This window comes from Phoenix dactylifera, chromosome 3 (genome assembly GCF_051530095.1).
Source record: "Phoenix dactylifera cultivar Ajwa chromosome 3, Ajwa_hap1_PhDact_Kaust_v1.1, whole genome shotgun sequence".
Taxonomy (NCBI): domain Eukaryota; kingdom Viridiplantae; phylum Streptophyta; class Magnoliopsida; order Arecales; family Arecaceae; genus Phoenix; species Phoenix dactylifera.
The window spans coordinates 35101480-35116897 of record NC_143192.1 but is presented as its reverse complement, the minus strand read 5'-3'; the positions used below and the strand labels follow the sequence as shown (position 1 = coordinate 35116897).

The window sequence follows — 15418 nt, the reverse complement described above, 5'->3', positions numbered from 1 at the left end:
GAGTAGGAAGTGAGGAGGCCATGAAGCTCCTTTCAGAATAGCTGGCAAAAGCCATGTGGTCGCCCTGCCTTTGCCTGTCTTACGGCCTACTACGGATGTGTTGCACCTGTTAAAATACACCCTTATGTTACGTGGTCACCCTTCTTCATTATATATCCATATATTAAGAATAGCACAAATTCTATAGTACCAGTATTACGACTTCTTGGTCCCCATACAAGGCAACATACTACATAGAATATGCACGATCAACATTACATTAGCTGCTATCAGCATAACAACAAAAACTTCATGATCATCATTAAATTAATTTAGCAACTTCATGATCAACCAATCGTGAAAAAATTTGCCACATGGCATGAGAATTATTCATCCGCACACTATGAGAGAGTAACTATATTCAAACTCATTTTGGCACCAGATACTAAGAGCTGTATCCGGGATATTCAGCCATAGTGAACTTCGGAATGCCATATGGAAGGAGTAATCAAACTCAAAGCAAGCTAAACAACACTAGTTCAGACTTACTAGCTCATCTGTTACATGAATTGAGCTAGGATGAGCTTTTTATCAAGTCCTAGCCTTTGTTTATTTTTGCAAGCCTGAGGTGTTCGGATGGCGACTAATGAGCTGAGCTTTTAAAGGCTGTTTGAGCTTGTCTTATTTCTAGATCAGTTAGCTCCAATGTGGTTGTCATTGATTTGAGCCCTGTCATTTGCTGTCCTACAGCGTTGCATACCATGGATCACAAAATGCCTTCCAATAGCATAGTAGTTTGTCACCATCATGCCACTTGGTATCACCCCTTGAGTAGCAGCAAGAAAACCTACCACCAAATTGAATATCAGTAGTCGGAGAATAAAAAACGTTAGCTATTGGATGTGATTTAAAATATATATAAAAAATCATATATTTGAAAATTCCTAGCCTATACATCAAGTCACTCTAAATATATAGTTGTAATGGAATGTTGAAGTGTGTTGATTTTAGGATGACTTGATCCATAACTTAGGAGTCTTAAAATATATATAGATAAAAGCAGCAAGTTAACTTAGTAATAATTTCTTCAAAATCATAGCACCTACAATACTTATCCATAGCTGTGACACCAATCAGACATCAGAAAAATCTGAATTAACTTGCTGCTTTGATTCAGAAATTACCTACGGAAGGTGTCAACTGGTACAACTGGTAGTCTTCGAGATACGGTACCGAAGACCTGGCTCGAGTCCCATCCTCACCTTGATTTTAGCCAGAATATTGCCCATCATAATTCTTAAGAAAGAAAAAATCCAAAGAGCAGATCTTTAAAAGAATGTAACAATCAATTTCAGTACTGTAACAATCACAGAGCACATGATCAGCATCTTCATCTGGCAGCATGCAAAATGGCAACTAAGAATGAATCCTGCTAGAGATTCATCCTTTTTGAAAGGACGAAGTGTTGGCAGCAATCTGGTACTTCGCAGAAATTCCATCTCCAGTTCAGAAGTGTAAGGCATGAACAACAGCAACGGACCACCCAATGAGATTTGTTCCTCTAACAATCTCCTCAGTTTCTGTTAACCCAAGGCTATTTCCTGTTATAAATAAAATTTATAAGTATGGATGCTTTTGTCAAACTGCTGCCAAAAATTCATAATTCTCCAGCATGCACTCACTTTACCTGTCTCTTAAGCATCGATGCACTATAGTCACAATAATGGAGTTTCTGAGTAAAATATGATTGAAAGTATAAATCCAGTTTCCATGATAATTCCATCCATTCATATTTAAAATCATCATCTGCATTTGAATGTGCCGAATGTTAGAATTCCAGTTGAGTCCCATGGCAGATGAACCATGAGACGGAGACATGGAATTCGTATCGTGTTCAGCCACCATTCAGGTCAGATTCCAAGTGTAGCTGAATGTATTACTGGCCAAGCAGACAGATCACTTGTAAGGCAGATATCTTCAGTCACATGATGCATATACCACCATGTTCGGTTATCCTTGTAAAACACTCCCTGCTTCACATGAGCTCTGCTATGATGTGCAGTTTGGTCATACTTAAACCTATATACAAGGTTTCTTTGTTGCATGTTCTTTGCCAGAATAAATCAATCTGAAAATCTTCAGGCAAGGATGGGTGCAAACTTTTCTTTCTCACATCACAGCACAAACAAGAAAAGGATCTGTCTTATGAAAAATGTAACCACTCGGTGACAACTCTGTATGGTGACAGCTTGCTCTGGTATTAAATTTAATTAAGTTAACCACAACATAGAAAGTCGTATCAAGCCAGAGATTGGTTTTCCAAATCGACAAGAATGTTGATTTGAAAGCATCATACAATTAAACATATCAATTTTGATTAGTTAAGAGTATATTACAAGTGAAACATCCATATGAATATTGGCTGGTAGCAGAAATTGTACATAATATGCATGAAACTTCAGATTTTAACAGTCTCTCAGCTCTGATTTTCTCCAAATCTTCGCTATATTATTACAAAGGAATTAAAATCATCGTCTTGCAGTAGTTTAATTGTGCTCCGAGATCAAGAATATAATTCTGAGCTTATTTTAAGATTGCCCTCATATTCCCCTCCTCTGTTCCTTCCACCATCCACGGTTAATGGAGGAAGATATTATAAAGAAGATCGATCACCTCAAATCATTCAAGAAAATTGCTTTGGCAGGATACATGACAATCTCTATGCATATCCAAGCCTTTGACAAACCTACAACAACTCATAGAATCTGATGCCAAAAATAGTTTTTGTCCATGACCATGCTTAGGAAAACTTACTGCGTTTTCAAACGACATAGGGATTAACATATGCTTGGAACATTTGATATGCATCTAAGAGGCATGAAGAGTGAGGACACAAGATTGTATTTGGTCATAAAGATTACTAAACTTGTGGTCCTGTGAAGAATTCTAACTAGATCAACTAGACTCGAGTCACATACAAAATTCAGTCATCCGCTGCTGTAGGGTATAACTACAAAATTTTCATGCAACCCAAATCAAAGACTTGGCAATTTTATACACCAAGGTTACCAAAGAATGAAAACTATCACAATAACCAGAATCTCAGTCCATAGGCTCGACAGCTACACAATATTATGCTCTCAAATTCAAAGAATTATTTCCAAGAACCATCATCAAACTCAAAATAGATTAGAAACTATAATCATATTTACTAAAACAAATATCAAATTAAAACAAAACCTGCTTAAACAAGACTGGAAGAAGCATTGAGATATTTACTTGCATATTCTTAGAATTTTTCAGTCTTGAAAGAGATATTGTCAACCTAGGCGAGCAAATAAATACGAAGCAGATGAAGATTAGGGCATCTAAAACTCCAACTTGAAGAAAGTAAGATATATAACATAGGTTTCTTGATCCTAAAACTCAAATTTTACAGGTATCTAGACTGTTATATGATAGATTGCAGTATTAAACAAAATAATATTTTACAAACAGGGTTTTAATACATTGCATTTCATATTAATCCATTTTGATTGCCAGTTTCAAATTACCAAAACAATACATCCAAAGGTCTCAGACGGTATTATATACCATACAGTGAAATATATATTTTCCTTAACATACATTTTCTTTCTATATTTTCTAATTTAAGTAACATTTCTTTTGATTCTTTTATGACTTCCAATCAAAACTGTTGAAACATTAGAAAAAATAACTAGAACTACTAAAATTGCTTACAAAAATTCATTATGTTTAGCCGAGATTGAAAACTAAACCAAATTTTCGAACCTCAGTGCTTGTTGTTGTGATCTTTATTTTTATTTATTTTCTTTTATACAGGACATGGTTTGTTAAGGTTATCTTGGTCTTATAGAATTTCTTAATTGCTTTCTGTTTTTAAGAAGAATATGCTTAGCTTTTCTTACAAAAAGGTTAGAAAAATTGTAACTGTGCTGGAACTCATTAGGTTCCATTCATTAAGTGTTAAAGGAGATTGTTTGAAGTTTCATTAAGAGAAACTCTTCAAAAAGAGATATATGTCTCTGGCATCCTATATTTCTTCTTAATCAAGAAAATGTACACTCAATCTGAAAACATAGATAATCATCAAAGCATATTTGATTATTGCATCATATTTACTTACCTACAGAACCACTCAAGTTAAACTTCATTTAATCCACTACACAATCTTCCAAAGAGATCAAGATTTCCAAAGAACTTGCAAGCACCAAGAACATATAGTTATCGGCTCTGTGAATGTATGCTTTTTCAGAGTGCGGCAGGATGTGATGTGAAGTGAAGCGAACCGATTCGATAATAACGAGTGGGAGCGTTCTATAACGAAAGGGGATTCAAGGAGGAGGAATTCGAGCGCGTACCTCAGTCCGGACGATCCAAAAGAGGGTCTCAAGACGCGAGGGCGCCACCAGCCGCTCCTGGTGCGACAAGAAGGGCCGCCGCCGTTACGGCGGCGTCCATCGCCGGCGAGGCGAGGTACAGAGACGGAGAGAGCTGGAAATCGGAGCGAGAAGCAAAAGGCGTCTCCGTTTTTTTGGTAGAAAAAGGCGCCCCTTCAACAGCTGCTGAAGAGATCGGAGCCTCGGAAGCATCACAGAGTTATGGGCTTTGTGCATGCGTGTATGCTGCAAAATGGATTATAACAAATTTGCTCTAAAAAGATTACTATTTATATGCACCACTGAAAGATCTTGTTTCTACAACAATATCCCGCCTATCAGACTTTAAATCACGGTGTTAATGGTTGATCTTCTTTTGTAACATTTGTCGGATCGCCTTGCACAACTCTAAAAGCACTCCAAATTTTTCATTTATCCATCTTCACATATCTCAAGACAGTCATTGTATGATCCAACCATGGGTTCATGCAAAAAAAAAAAAAAAAGAAGATAAATCATTCCTTCACACGAAAGCTACAGTCCTTTCCTTGACATGGTTTTAAATATAAAGGCATAATGTTGCTTGTTTGCATTATTAGCTCGGCAAAAATTTAACATTCAATTATATCATAAAGAGTTATATTTTTTAATAAAATTTTCAAAAATATTAATATAAAAAATAATTAATTCATTTTATATCTAGAGTAGTTATTTATCGATGGCGTGTTAGGCAAAAATCTAATAAAAGGGACAATTATAAATAAAATAATTTGATATATATATATGTAAATAGTGATTTTTTTAAAAATAATTGTACAATAACCCTCATTGATAAGGATAATTTGCCATATATGCAAAGCATCTTGCAGTAATTATCATAAAAAGTCAATGAAAGCTGACCGACTTCATTTTCTGTAGACTAGGTCAAGATCAAGAAAAATTATGGATGGTTTTTTGGTTGAATATTAGATTATTTACATATCCCTTGGTTACAAGCTTCACAGAGTCTACAAAATCTACCAACTTCATCTTTACATGGATTGGCTTAAGGAAATTTTTTTACAGATTCTCATTTGAAAATAAATTACTTGCATTGGAAGTCTTTTATGTTATAAGTTTAACGTGACTTAAATTGAGAAAATTACTTGCAAGTTCGTAGTTAGACATAACTTACTTATAAATTTCTGATTTACAAAATACTTTAAAGTCGGCAAAACTCGCTGACTCGGTTGATTGTACCGAAAGATTACCTACATATTCTTGGTTGATTAAAAATTACTTATAACTCTCTGAGTAGCAATCTCTGCATAGACGGAAAAATGCCCACAGATTTAGATGGAATATATAAAATAACAATAATATTTATAGGTGCCACGTTGAACATTAAATTACTTCTAAGTTTCCATAAGTTTCAAACTTGATATGAAGTCTCTATATCTATGCATTGACTTTTAGGAAATCATGAAAACTTATTCATAGTTCCCTAGTTTAGTAACAAAATTACTCATAAGTTCCCAAGCTATGGAGGTCCCATAAAGTCCACAGAGTTTGCTAACTTCATGGAGTATGCTAAGAAAAATTAATTAGCAGGTCCTCAGTCCCTAAATCCCAAGCTTCAGAAAAAAGGTCAATTAAGCCACCAACTTTTCTTTGTATTAATTATGTCAAGGAAAAAAAAATCTCAGACTGAAGAAAGAATTATTTGGAGGGCCTTGAGTTACAAGCTTCACATGAAGTCGACCGAAAGTGCCGAGTTCACTTTATATAAACTAGACTGTGGCCTGGGCGATGCTTGTGACCTGCTAAACTTGGAATACGCCCGGGCAGAGGCAAAGCCAGGAATTTTAGGTATAGTGGCATTACCATGCTTAGCATATTGATTTTCTCATAATTTAGAAGCTTAAATTTTAAATGATTATAAATAAATTTAAAAACTATATTCATATTTAAACTTCACATACTATCTTATTTTATGATTCAAACTTTTGAAGATATATTAACATTACTATCATTCATTACTTTTTACGATAGTGTGTACATAAAAAAGAACTAAGTCAGATATCGACATAATAAGAATGCAGTAAAAATACTTACTTTGAATATGAGTCCAATTACCCTTTAAAATTGCTTATAGGACTCGAATCCAAAAGAAGTATTTGAGATAAATATTATCAATACTCTGTTTAACCTTTTATCCAAATAGTAGTTTTCTAACAATCAGAAATAAACAAATGCATGAACAATAATGCCAGTATGAATCCACATTATTACCGAACCCTTACTTAACAAGTCTTGAGGCTTGAAAAATCTTCTTAGTCTACTTTTCTTTATTTTCGAGAAAACCATAAGTTAGGCTCATAAGAAACCATGATTTATAATTCTACATTATCATATCTATTTATGACTAACTCTTAATACTAAGATTGACTAAAATTAAAATTAAAGAAAAATTAAACTATTGGATATTAAACCGAGGGTATATCTTGGTAAGGAATTGAGGGATAAACACTAAGCCATAATCTGCCTCAGCTTAGTTTGGAGTTGCGGATTAGAGTTAAGAAAGAAGGTAAGCCCGAAGCTAGAGAGATGGGGAGGGAGCTTGAAAACATGCCAAAGAGATTGGAGGTATAGCTTGAGGGTGAAAGAGATAGGAGAGAGCCTAGCATCGACAAAGCACATGGTGCAACACATGAAGGTTAGGATGGGAGGGGAAAGGATAGCTGCATTCCATAATCCTGTCCAAATTAGGGTCTGTTTGGGTGTTGCTACAGAAATATCCTACAAAAGAATCACGGGGAGAACAAGAGGGTGGAGAATTGATGGATGAGAAGAAAGGACATATGGGAAGAACAAGAGACCACACGTGAGAGAGGGGAGTTAGGTTGATATGGGACATATCCTATCAGAACTAATGCATTGGATCCTATTTAAAACTATGCAGTTAAGTGTGCTTGAACGAAAATAGTACTATAATGGGTGACATATCCAGTACTAGATAGGATATGAATTTAGTACGAAATCTCGCCGCTAGATTATCCAAATAGGCTTTTAATATTTTAATTATTTTTTTTCCCTCCAGAGTTATAGTTTTTTGATATTTGGTTTTTTGGCAGAATGTGGGTTGGTAGGTTTTAAGGGTCTTGGACATTATAGAGCTGACACCTACCAACCTCTGGGATGAGGGGTAACCTCATAGGAAATAGAGGAGGACGGTGAGGGGGCTACAAAGACTTTCTTATGGTCGGCGAGACAAGTGCACAGCCCAACCTCTTCCACGAGACAAATTCTAACCTAAGAAAAGCAAACAGAAGCTAACATATTCCCCAACGTAGCCTCTACTCCTAGTAAATGCAAACATTACGGATGGTTATGAGGGAGATCAAGTTATATAGTAGAATTGATATATAAAGAAAAGTTAAAAATCAACATGATACTAACTCTTTCGAACATAGAATTATATGAACCCTATTAACAATGTTTTATTTTCAAGAAAGAGGAATAAAAAAGTGCAGCAACCAAAACTATGCATGAATTATCATCTTATATAAATTTAAATAGATCTTTATCGTAAGACCAAGCAATCACTTTGACTCGGTACTGGTAGCAATGAAATAAAGCTACAAACAAGGAACCCTCAGAATACAGGTTGAAAGGGAGAGCATATTGGGCAAATGATTTCATAGCACGTCTAAATACTGAAGATCTATTTCTTGGATAATACCTAGTGATTTGATGAAATACCTTGTTTTTTTTTTCTCTTGCCCCTTAAAGAGCCTGGAGCCTTTTCTGATTCTACGAATGATACATGTTTCTGAGAAGTTACTCTTTATAATTTCCAAAGTAAATGTAAGATTTTGATTGTCATCTCTATATAAAGTGAACTCTAGGGCACATATTTGTCTTTCCACGAGCAACTCTACTTGTCATTGTTCTTAATTCCAATTCGAGAAGTCATGCCACAATTTCTTAGAGGTACCCAGAATGCTATGGTATATCAAAACAGTCATCCATCCATCTCTCATGTACATTATATATCCTACTCTATTATATATAACTAAATTTCCTAGGTAGATTATGACAAACGATGGTAAACAATTGCTTACATGAACGTGAAAGCATAAAACATCTCTTTACAAATCCAAGATAAAGGCAAAGCCCCTTAGGTTTCTTATACTTTGATGATAGAAATTATAAATTTCTTGTGCTTACACTTCGGAAGTCAAATTCATGTTGAAACTCCACAAATCATATTTGGTCTGATCATACACAATTTCGTACTGTTCTCCTGTGCATTTGCAGCAAAACACAATACACAATTTTTACTATTCTTCCAGAAAATTTTCAAGTATATGGTAAATGATGGTCAGAAATGTTTCTAAAGCAAGTCCAGTTTTTATTTTATTTTTGTGTGCTTATGTGTACGTAGCAAGCAAGATCACTTTGAATTAAAGATAAAATTTATATGATGTTTTAGAATAATAATTTTAATAGCATGCTTTCAAAATCGTATAGGTGATAAGCTGTTTAAGAGCCGCACTTTTCTAAAGGTTACATGCCGGAAACCAGTAAAGCTTAGTCTTGCACATGTATGATCGTGCCAGGGTTAGGCCAAAGGCCTGCTTGGTGCTTTATAGGACGTCCTTTTAGCAGTGCATACCACTTTACCGTGCAGCTATCTGGAGCATGAGATTAGCTTTGGGCTGGATTAAGCTTAATCCAAAGTACGTTTGGATTAAGGCTTTGGTCGAGATGGCCATGATCAGAAATCGTATAAATCAAAGCTACCATCTTCGTTTAGCAAACTAATTGCTTAGTGTTTGCAATTAAATGTGGAGCTGTAGGACAACAAACACAGCTAGATGGATAGAGGCTATCTATAGAGAGCTCAATTACTTACTTCCTTGTAGTTGTATTAAAAACCAAGAATCTGGCTTATGTTGTTAGGATGCTTTTCATAGGCAGTACAAAGCAAAAAACAACGCACAAGGGCCTACGTCCTGCATGCACATGCAAGGAAAGAGAAACGCCCCACCGCTTTGTACCACTTCTAAGAAATCACACAAGCCAAAGAAGAAAAGGCAATAAAGATGTGTTCTAAGGAAACTTAATTAGCATAGTTACGTATATGATCTATAGTAAAGATTTTGAGTAGTTTTGATAGCAGAAATTCCATAGCTTAAAATCTCTCAAGCTCAAGTTGCAGTTCCACTGCTGAAAAGATTTAAAGCTATACTGAACAACCAGACCAACAAAACTCAACTAAAGTTTGCTGCGCATAATTTCTGCTAATGAGAAAAAAGGAGAACACAGAAAGCCTCTCAAAGCTCCCTGGAAAGAATGATGCTTGAAATGAGCTAACCTTCAGCTGAAATCTGGTTCATCTATTATTCCACTGGCACGTATACTGCTGCTCTGGGTGTATTTTGCCAGATGTTTCATGTGACGCGGTCCTTGCAACCCTAAAAGAAACAAAGGACCTTTTTTTTACCTTCAGAAACCTCAAAATCCAGAGTCTTAATAAATTTGGGAACCATCATATGATGAGAATTTATGGACATACACATCGCAGAAAAATATATCATGACCTTCAAATCACCTATGCCTCGAGAGAAAAGTTGATGGTGTCCAACATCGAAGATAAAGGCATTCCCCACTTCCTCATCATCCTTCATAAGCATTCTCTCCATAGTTGGTCATTTAACTGAATGTTTAACTGCATGAACCATGCTATCTTGATCCCACATGGCGATAAGAAATTAGTACATGGTAGTACAGCAGTAGGTTATATCGATTAATCTGTAAGAAAATTTAATAGAAACCTCTTGTCTCCCTCAAATGCATGAGCTGTTAGAGAATCGCTAATCAGGAGGAGGAGAATAATTTTATGGCAGGAAATTCACTAGTCCATTCTTTTTGTCACCTGCTTTTAAGTTCCCTGACTTACTTTGATGATGAAGCCTTATATTTTGGTTGTCTGATAGAACAGTTGCAGGCCTCGCATGGTGTCCTTGTATCAAGATTTTCCTTGACATGCCAATCTAAGAATCTAAACAAATATGGGTGCCACAATGGGAGCATGCTTGCTGACAACAAAGAGGAAAGTGGAACTTCAGTACTTGAAGAGAGAGAGAGAGAGAGAGAGAGAGAGAGAGATAAAAAAAAAGGGTCTGTCGAGGAAGATCAGCCAAGCAATATGGAAAATGTCACGTTACATCAGAGGAGTCCAACCTCCACAGACATTAATCTTACGGATGCTTGTAGTTACATAAATGAAAAAAAATCTATTGAGACTGTCAAATGGTGAATATGTCTGTGAAGAGGACATGTTTTATTCATGCACTAGTTATGGCTAAAGTAGGCTAATGTTCACATGCAATTTTGTGCTGTGCACATACAGCAGGTACACATGAGAGAGAGAGAGAGAGAGAGAGAGAGAGCATGTACCTTCATAAGAGTGCTTGTTTAAATGCATGCTGTACAAATTATAGGAAGGGAGCAGTGAAATGAATTACATGCCATTAGAAACATAAATATTTTGCATCTTGATCATGTTAAGCGTAGCAAATTTCAGAGGTGAGGAGAGGGGCACTTTTCCAGACACTTCCGTGAGGAATGTCCTTGAGGATGGTCCACTTTGAAAGCAATAACTTGCAGGTTTACCCAATGGGAGGTCCACTTGCATGAGTGATAAGTGGTAAATGTTGATGCAAATGCTTTTGACATGCTCTTTTAGCTACATTCCATATATGTCTGCAAGGGCAGTTCCATGTCGGAAGCTCTACTCAAAAGTATTTCTCTTTATAGAGCTTTTCAGTTGCAGAATGTACCCATTCTCACCTAATCTGCATAAAATTAATTATATTGAAGTCATCAAAACATTCTATACAAGGGAGTGAAATACTCTTTTTTTTATTTAAGGATTGATTTAATACCTTGGCTCCATCCAATTCTTGCCATATTGTACTTCAGATTCAAATTTCATTGAGATTAAATATTTGTATTTGTTACATGGAGTCTGAAAGACTTCCATGGGGGGAAAAATCGCCAATATAGTTAGAAGAAGAATTCTTACAAGTTAGTGCTCAATAACAAGCAAATTGGATCTCAAGGCAGTCCAAAAAGGTTTTATAAGAAGGACTTAACGCATATATATGTTGAAAACTTGTAGATTCAAAGCGTGTCATCAGTTTGTATGCAATGTAGCAACAGATACTCATAAACAGCAAGAATACAAAGAGGTGGAAAGAGAACAAAAGGTTTGGTCGACATGATTTTGGAACCATGCATCCTTACAATGATGCATTTTTCTATTCCAGACAAAAACTAAACATCTTAATATTAACCAAAAATACCAAAATAGTTCAAGATCAATGTGAATTCATTTCCAAATTAAAAGTTTCTTTGATGCAATGTGAGGAAACAGTACCAATTGCACGCTTATCAGGTTTAACTCTAAAACAAGTAAATTTTTATGAAAGGAAGATAAGAGAAAAAAGATAAAAGGAAGAGAAGAGAACGGAATCTCACTTCCCTTGTTTGGATGTAATGGGCAAGGATAGAGAGGAGACTTGACTTTCCTGCACAAGAAGAAATTAAGAAAAAGAACGGAATAAATAATCAAGAAGAGAAGAACATAATGCATCCTTTTCTCTTCTCTCCAAATCTCTCCACGCTTGGAGATAATAAACAAAAAAGTGGGATCCTAGAGAAATATTTTCTCCATTTAGTTTCTCTTCTCTCCAATCTCTCCTCAATTTATTAACCAAACAAGAGATTTTCTCTCTCTATTTTCTTTCCGATCTGTAGCCTCCAAATTTGTCAATTCAAATGCACTACAAGACAATTTAATAACCTCAAGGAAATGAATCTGATGGACTTCAATTCCTATCTTTCTCTTAAGGGAGAGTGTAAACACACATACTGATATTTAATTAATGACAAAGAATCCAAATATTCTTATATGGCCTAATGATTAGAAACCAAGTATTTAAAAATGTATTTTGATGATTCACTGTGAGAATTCATCAAGCTAGCGATTATTCGGACATGTTTTTTTTAAAATAATAAGATAATATAATACAAAGGAAATTACCTATTTTGTTAGGTGGAGCTTGATATTGCTGGTACTTGAGCAAATGGATTACTCAATGTGGGACGGCAAGCTGGTTCTTTGTTGAGCTGAAGTTGCATCATTTATTTTTTTAGATTTTTCTCTGCTTTTCTATTTCTATAATTGCTTTTGTTTCTATTAAATTGTCTCGCTCTAACCTCGTCTCTGTTATCTATTGCAACTCTTTCTTTTCTTCTGCTGTAATTACCTGCAGCTGTAACTCTTTTTTTTCTTCTGCTGTAATTATCTTTGCTCTTCAAAAAAAGTTAAGTGGCCGCTTTAACCGGTCTCCTTTATTATCAAAATAATAATAATAATATAACCCATATCTATATATAATCAATTGAAATGCAACTATGCCAATGGATGCTTAAACAAAAGTTAGATGAAGCACAGAAGCTAGTAGGGAGAGCAATTAGGTCAACTCCTATTAGAAGATTCCAATAATAATAACTAATGTCCTAAATCGAATATCACTGCAATGGAATCTCCCATCAAACTTAAATAGCTACTCTTATTATCCACCTATTGCTACCACAAGCGCACAAATGAAAAAAAATGGTCATTAAGAGTTGCACAAGAATCACATTTACATCATACAATCATGTAACGAAGTACAACAATCAAAGATATACTGCTTACTTTAAACGATTTTAAGCCATTCTCCTTTCAAGAGTCTTATTCTTCTCCACTTATTTAAAGAAGTACAATAAAATCAAGTAAATAAGATAAATTATGAGCTATAAAAATCTATGACTTGCATGCAGTAATGCTTGCTAAAAACAAAAAAAAAATTGATATAATGCATAGAGCAAGTATTCTTCGGCAAGTTCTTCTTACACTCTGAAACATACATGACCCCAAATATCTATCAGCAAGCAAAAAACCTTGTAACTGTAGAGGTAGACCTAATCCTGGAAAATTTATTAATAAAGGTAAGAACTGAATCGAATAACACACAACGGCAAAACATACCTCGTCGGTGCAACCAAGAAGCAGCAACCAATCTCGCCGAATCTCATATCACTGAAGTCGCCTATTTGCCGATGCAGCATCATCAAGATTCTCATTAAGAATCGGACTGCAGCAGCTCGATCAATGTGAATCTTGATGATGCCACACCTGCAAACATCGACTGCCTCCAAGAATCAAAGATCTGAGGGGAACAAAGAACCAACGCCGACATAAAACCCAAGAAGGAGACCCAATACTCAAGCTAAGCATTTTTTTTTTTTTTTGTTTTGTTTTTGAAGAAAGAGAAAGATGGGCCGTGAAGAGGAACAACACGAGTATTAAAATAGTCGATACAGAAAGACAAAAAAAGAAGATAATATAGTACGTATTTGGATCAAAATATCAAGAAAAAAGATGGGAAAAGATAGAAGAAAAAACAGAAGCAGGAGCAGGAACAACAAAGGAGAGAGAGTGGAGAGGAGATATAAAAACTTAGATTCATGCGCACTTCCCACCCACACATGAACACGACCGCAGGGTGACGTGGAGGGCCGCGAGTGGCCGGACGGGAAAAAGACGGTGGGCTGGCGCCCCAACTGAGGGAATCTAACAGTCCCCCTTCCCACCCCAACTCCGACGGAGGGCTGCCCAAATCTCACCCTCTCCCACCCGTAAAACCACCGCAAGCTGCGAACGGATGTGAACGAAGAAAGGGAGATCCAAGAGACGGACAAAAAGAGCAATCAAATCTAATATATCCATCCATACTTCTCGATCCCCTCGCTTCTTCTCCAGAAAAGCGAAAGGATCTGTGCTGAAAAAATACAAGATCTCAGGATCACATGGCATAAGAAGATTTCCGAGGATAATTTGGATCCCAAGAAGCTATATAAACAAAGAACTTTGAATCCAAAGAAGAGAGAGAGATATGGGAAACCTGACAAGATCTGAAAGAAATCCAGCCGAACGGCCATGGCCGAGAAGAAACGATGGGGGATCGAGAGAGGGCTACAAAGTGTGTTTTTGCTTAATTAGCTTTCTGGGCTGGTTTTTTTTTTTTTTTTGGTTACCGGAGATGGGGGGAGAGATAGAGATAGAGAGAGGCTGATTACAGGGAGCTTTTGATGTGGAGATGCTTGGCTGTGGTGAGGTGGTATTGTACTATTTTTGTTTACGGTTACAGGTTCCCATCACCTTTGGATATAAAATTCCAAATTTGCCCGCTTAGAATTAAATATTCAAACCTAGGAGCATGCCACTCGGATGTGTTTCACTTGCGCTCTTCCCCACCGGCTGCTGCCGAGAAATTTCCACGTTTCGACACAACTCCCTAGCGAGAACATCCCTGCTATTTTTATGGCGGTCTCCTCGACAAAGCAATTTTGGCTGCATGATGCTGCATGAAACATCATGATCCATCCATCATCCGGATGATGAAACACACACACACAAACTGATAGATGCCATGCCAACCGCATATGTCCAAAGATAATATCTGACTTGATGCACAATTTTTTCTCTTGGAAGAAGCTTAACTAGCTCGAAGATTACAGAATCCTCTAAAAATCTATAGATTTAGCCACAAGGATAGATACTTTCTAGGCTTTTATGTAGGAGCCCGAATGATCCTAACTATTGAAATTATGTTGCTGCATATATTCTCTAGCCATTCATTGTACATGACAGAGCTTATTAAAGAAGAAAATCTTAGTAGTTAAGTTAGTAAGCAAAGAGTTGTAAAAGATCTTTAGAAAAATATTACTTCCTATTCTTTTGAACTCTCTCTCTTGTGCCCTTCTCTTCTCTTTCTGAGAGATTTAACATAAGAGGTTAGAGTGATAGGTTGATAAGAGATGGTTGCGGAAAAGTAAAGCTTCTAAGTATAGAATAAGCTTCTAAGCTCAGCTCGATCCACCCGGATTGGGTTCCTAGATAGCTAACTGGTAATCATTATTGTTGTGGAAACAAAGGGTCT

The 15418-nt window shown here is 36.1% G+C and overlaps 1 long non-coding RNA gene across 7 annotated transcripts; it reads right to left on the bottom strand.

Annotated features, from left to right (window-relative positions):
- Positions 1-275: 275 nt before the first annotated feature.
- Positions 276-14610, bottom strand: LOC113463580 (uncharacterized). Of its 7 annotated transcripts, none has more exons than XR_016399865.1 (5): positions 10199-14610; positions 9940-10110; positions 4362-9838; positions 1164-1580; positions 276-826 (listed from the first exon to the last, which is right to left on the bottom strand). It is a non-coding gene; the product is annotated as an uncharacterized LOC113463580 (long non-coding RNA). The 7 variants fall into 7 exon arrangements; XR_015976254.2 differs by having other exon boundaries at positions 9940-11956; positions 13465-14610; XR_015976250.2 differs by having other exon boundaries at positions 9940-14610.
- Between the last annotated feature and the right edge of the window lie 808 nt (positions 14611-15418).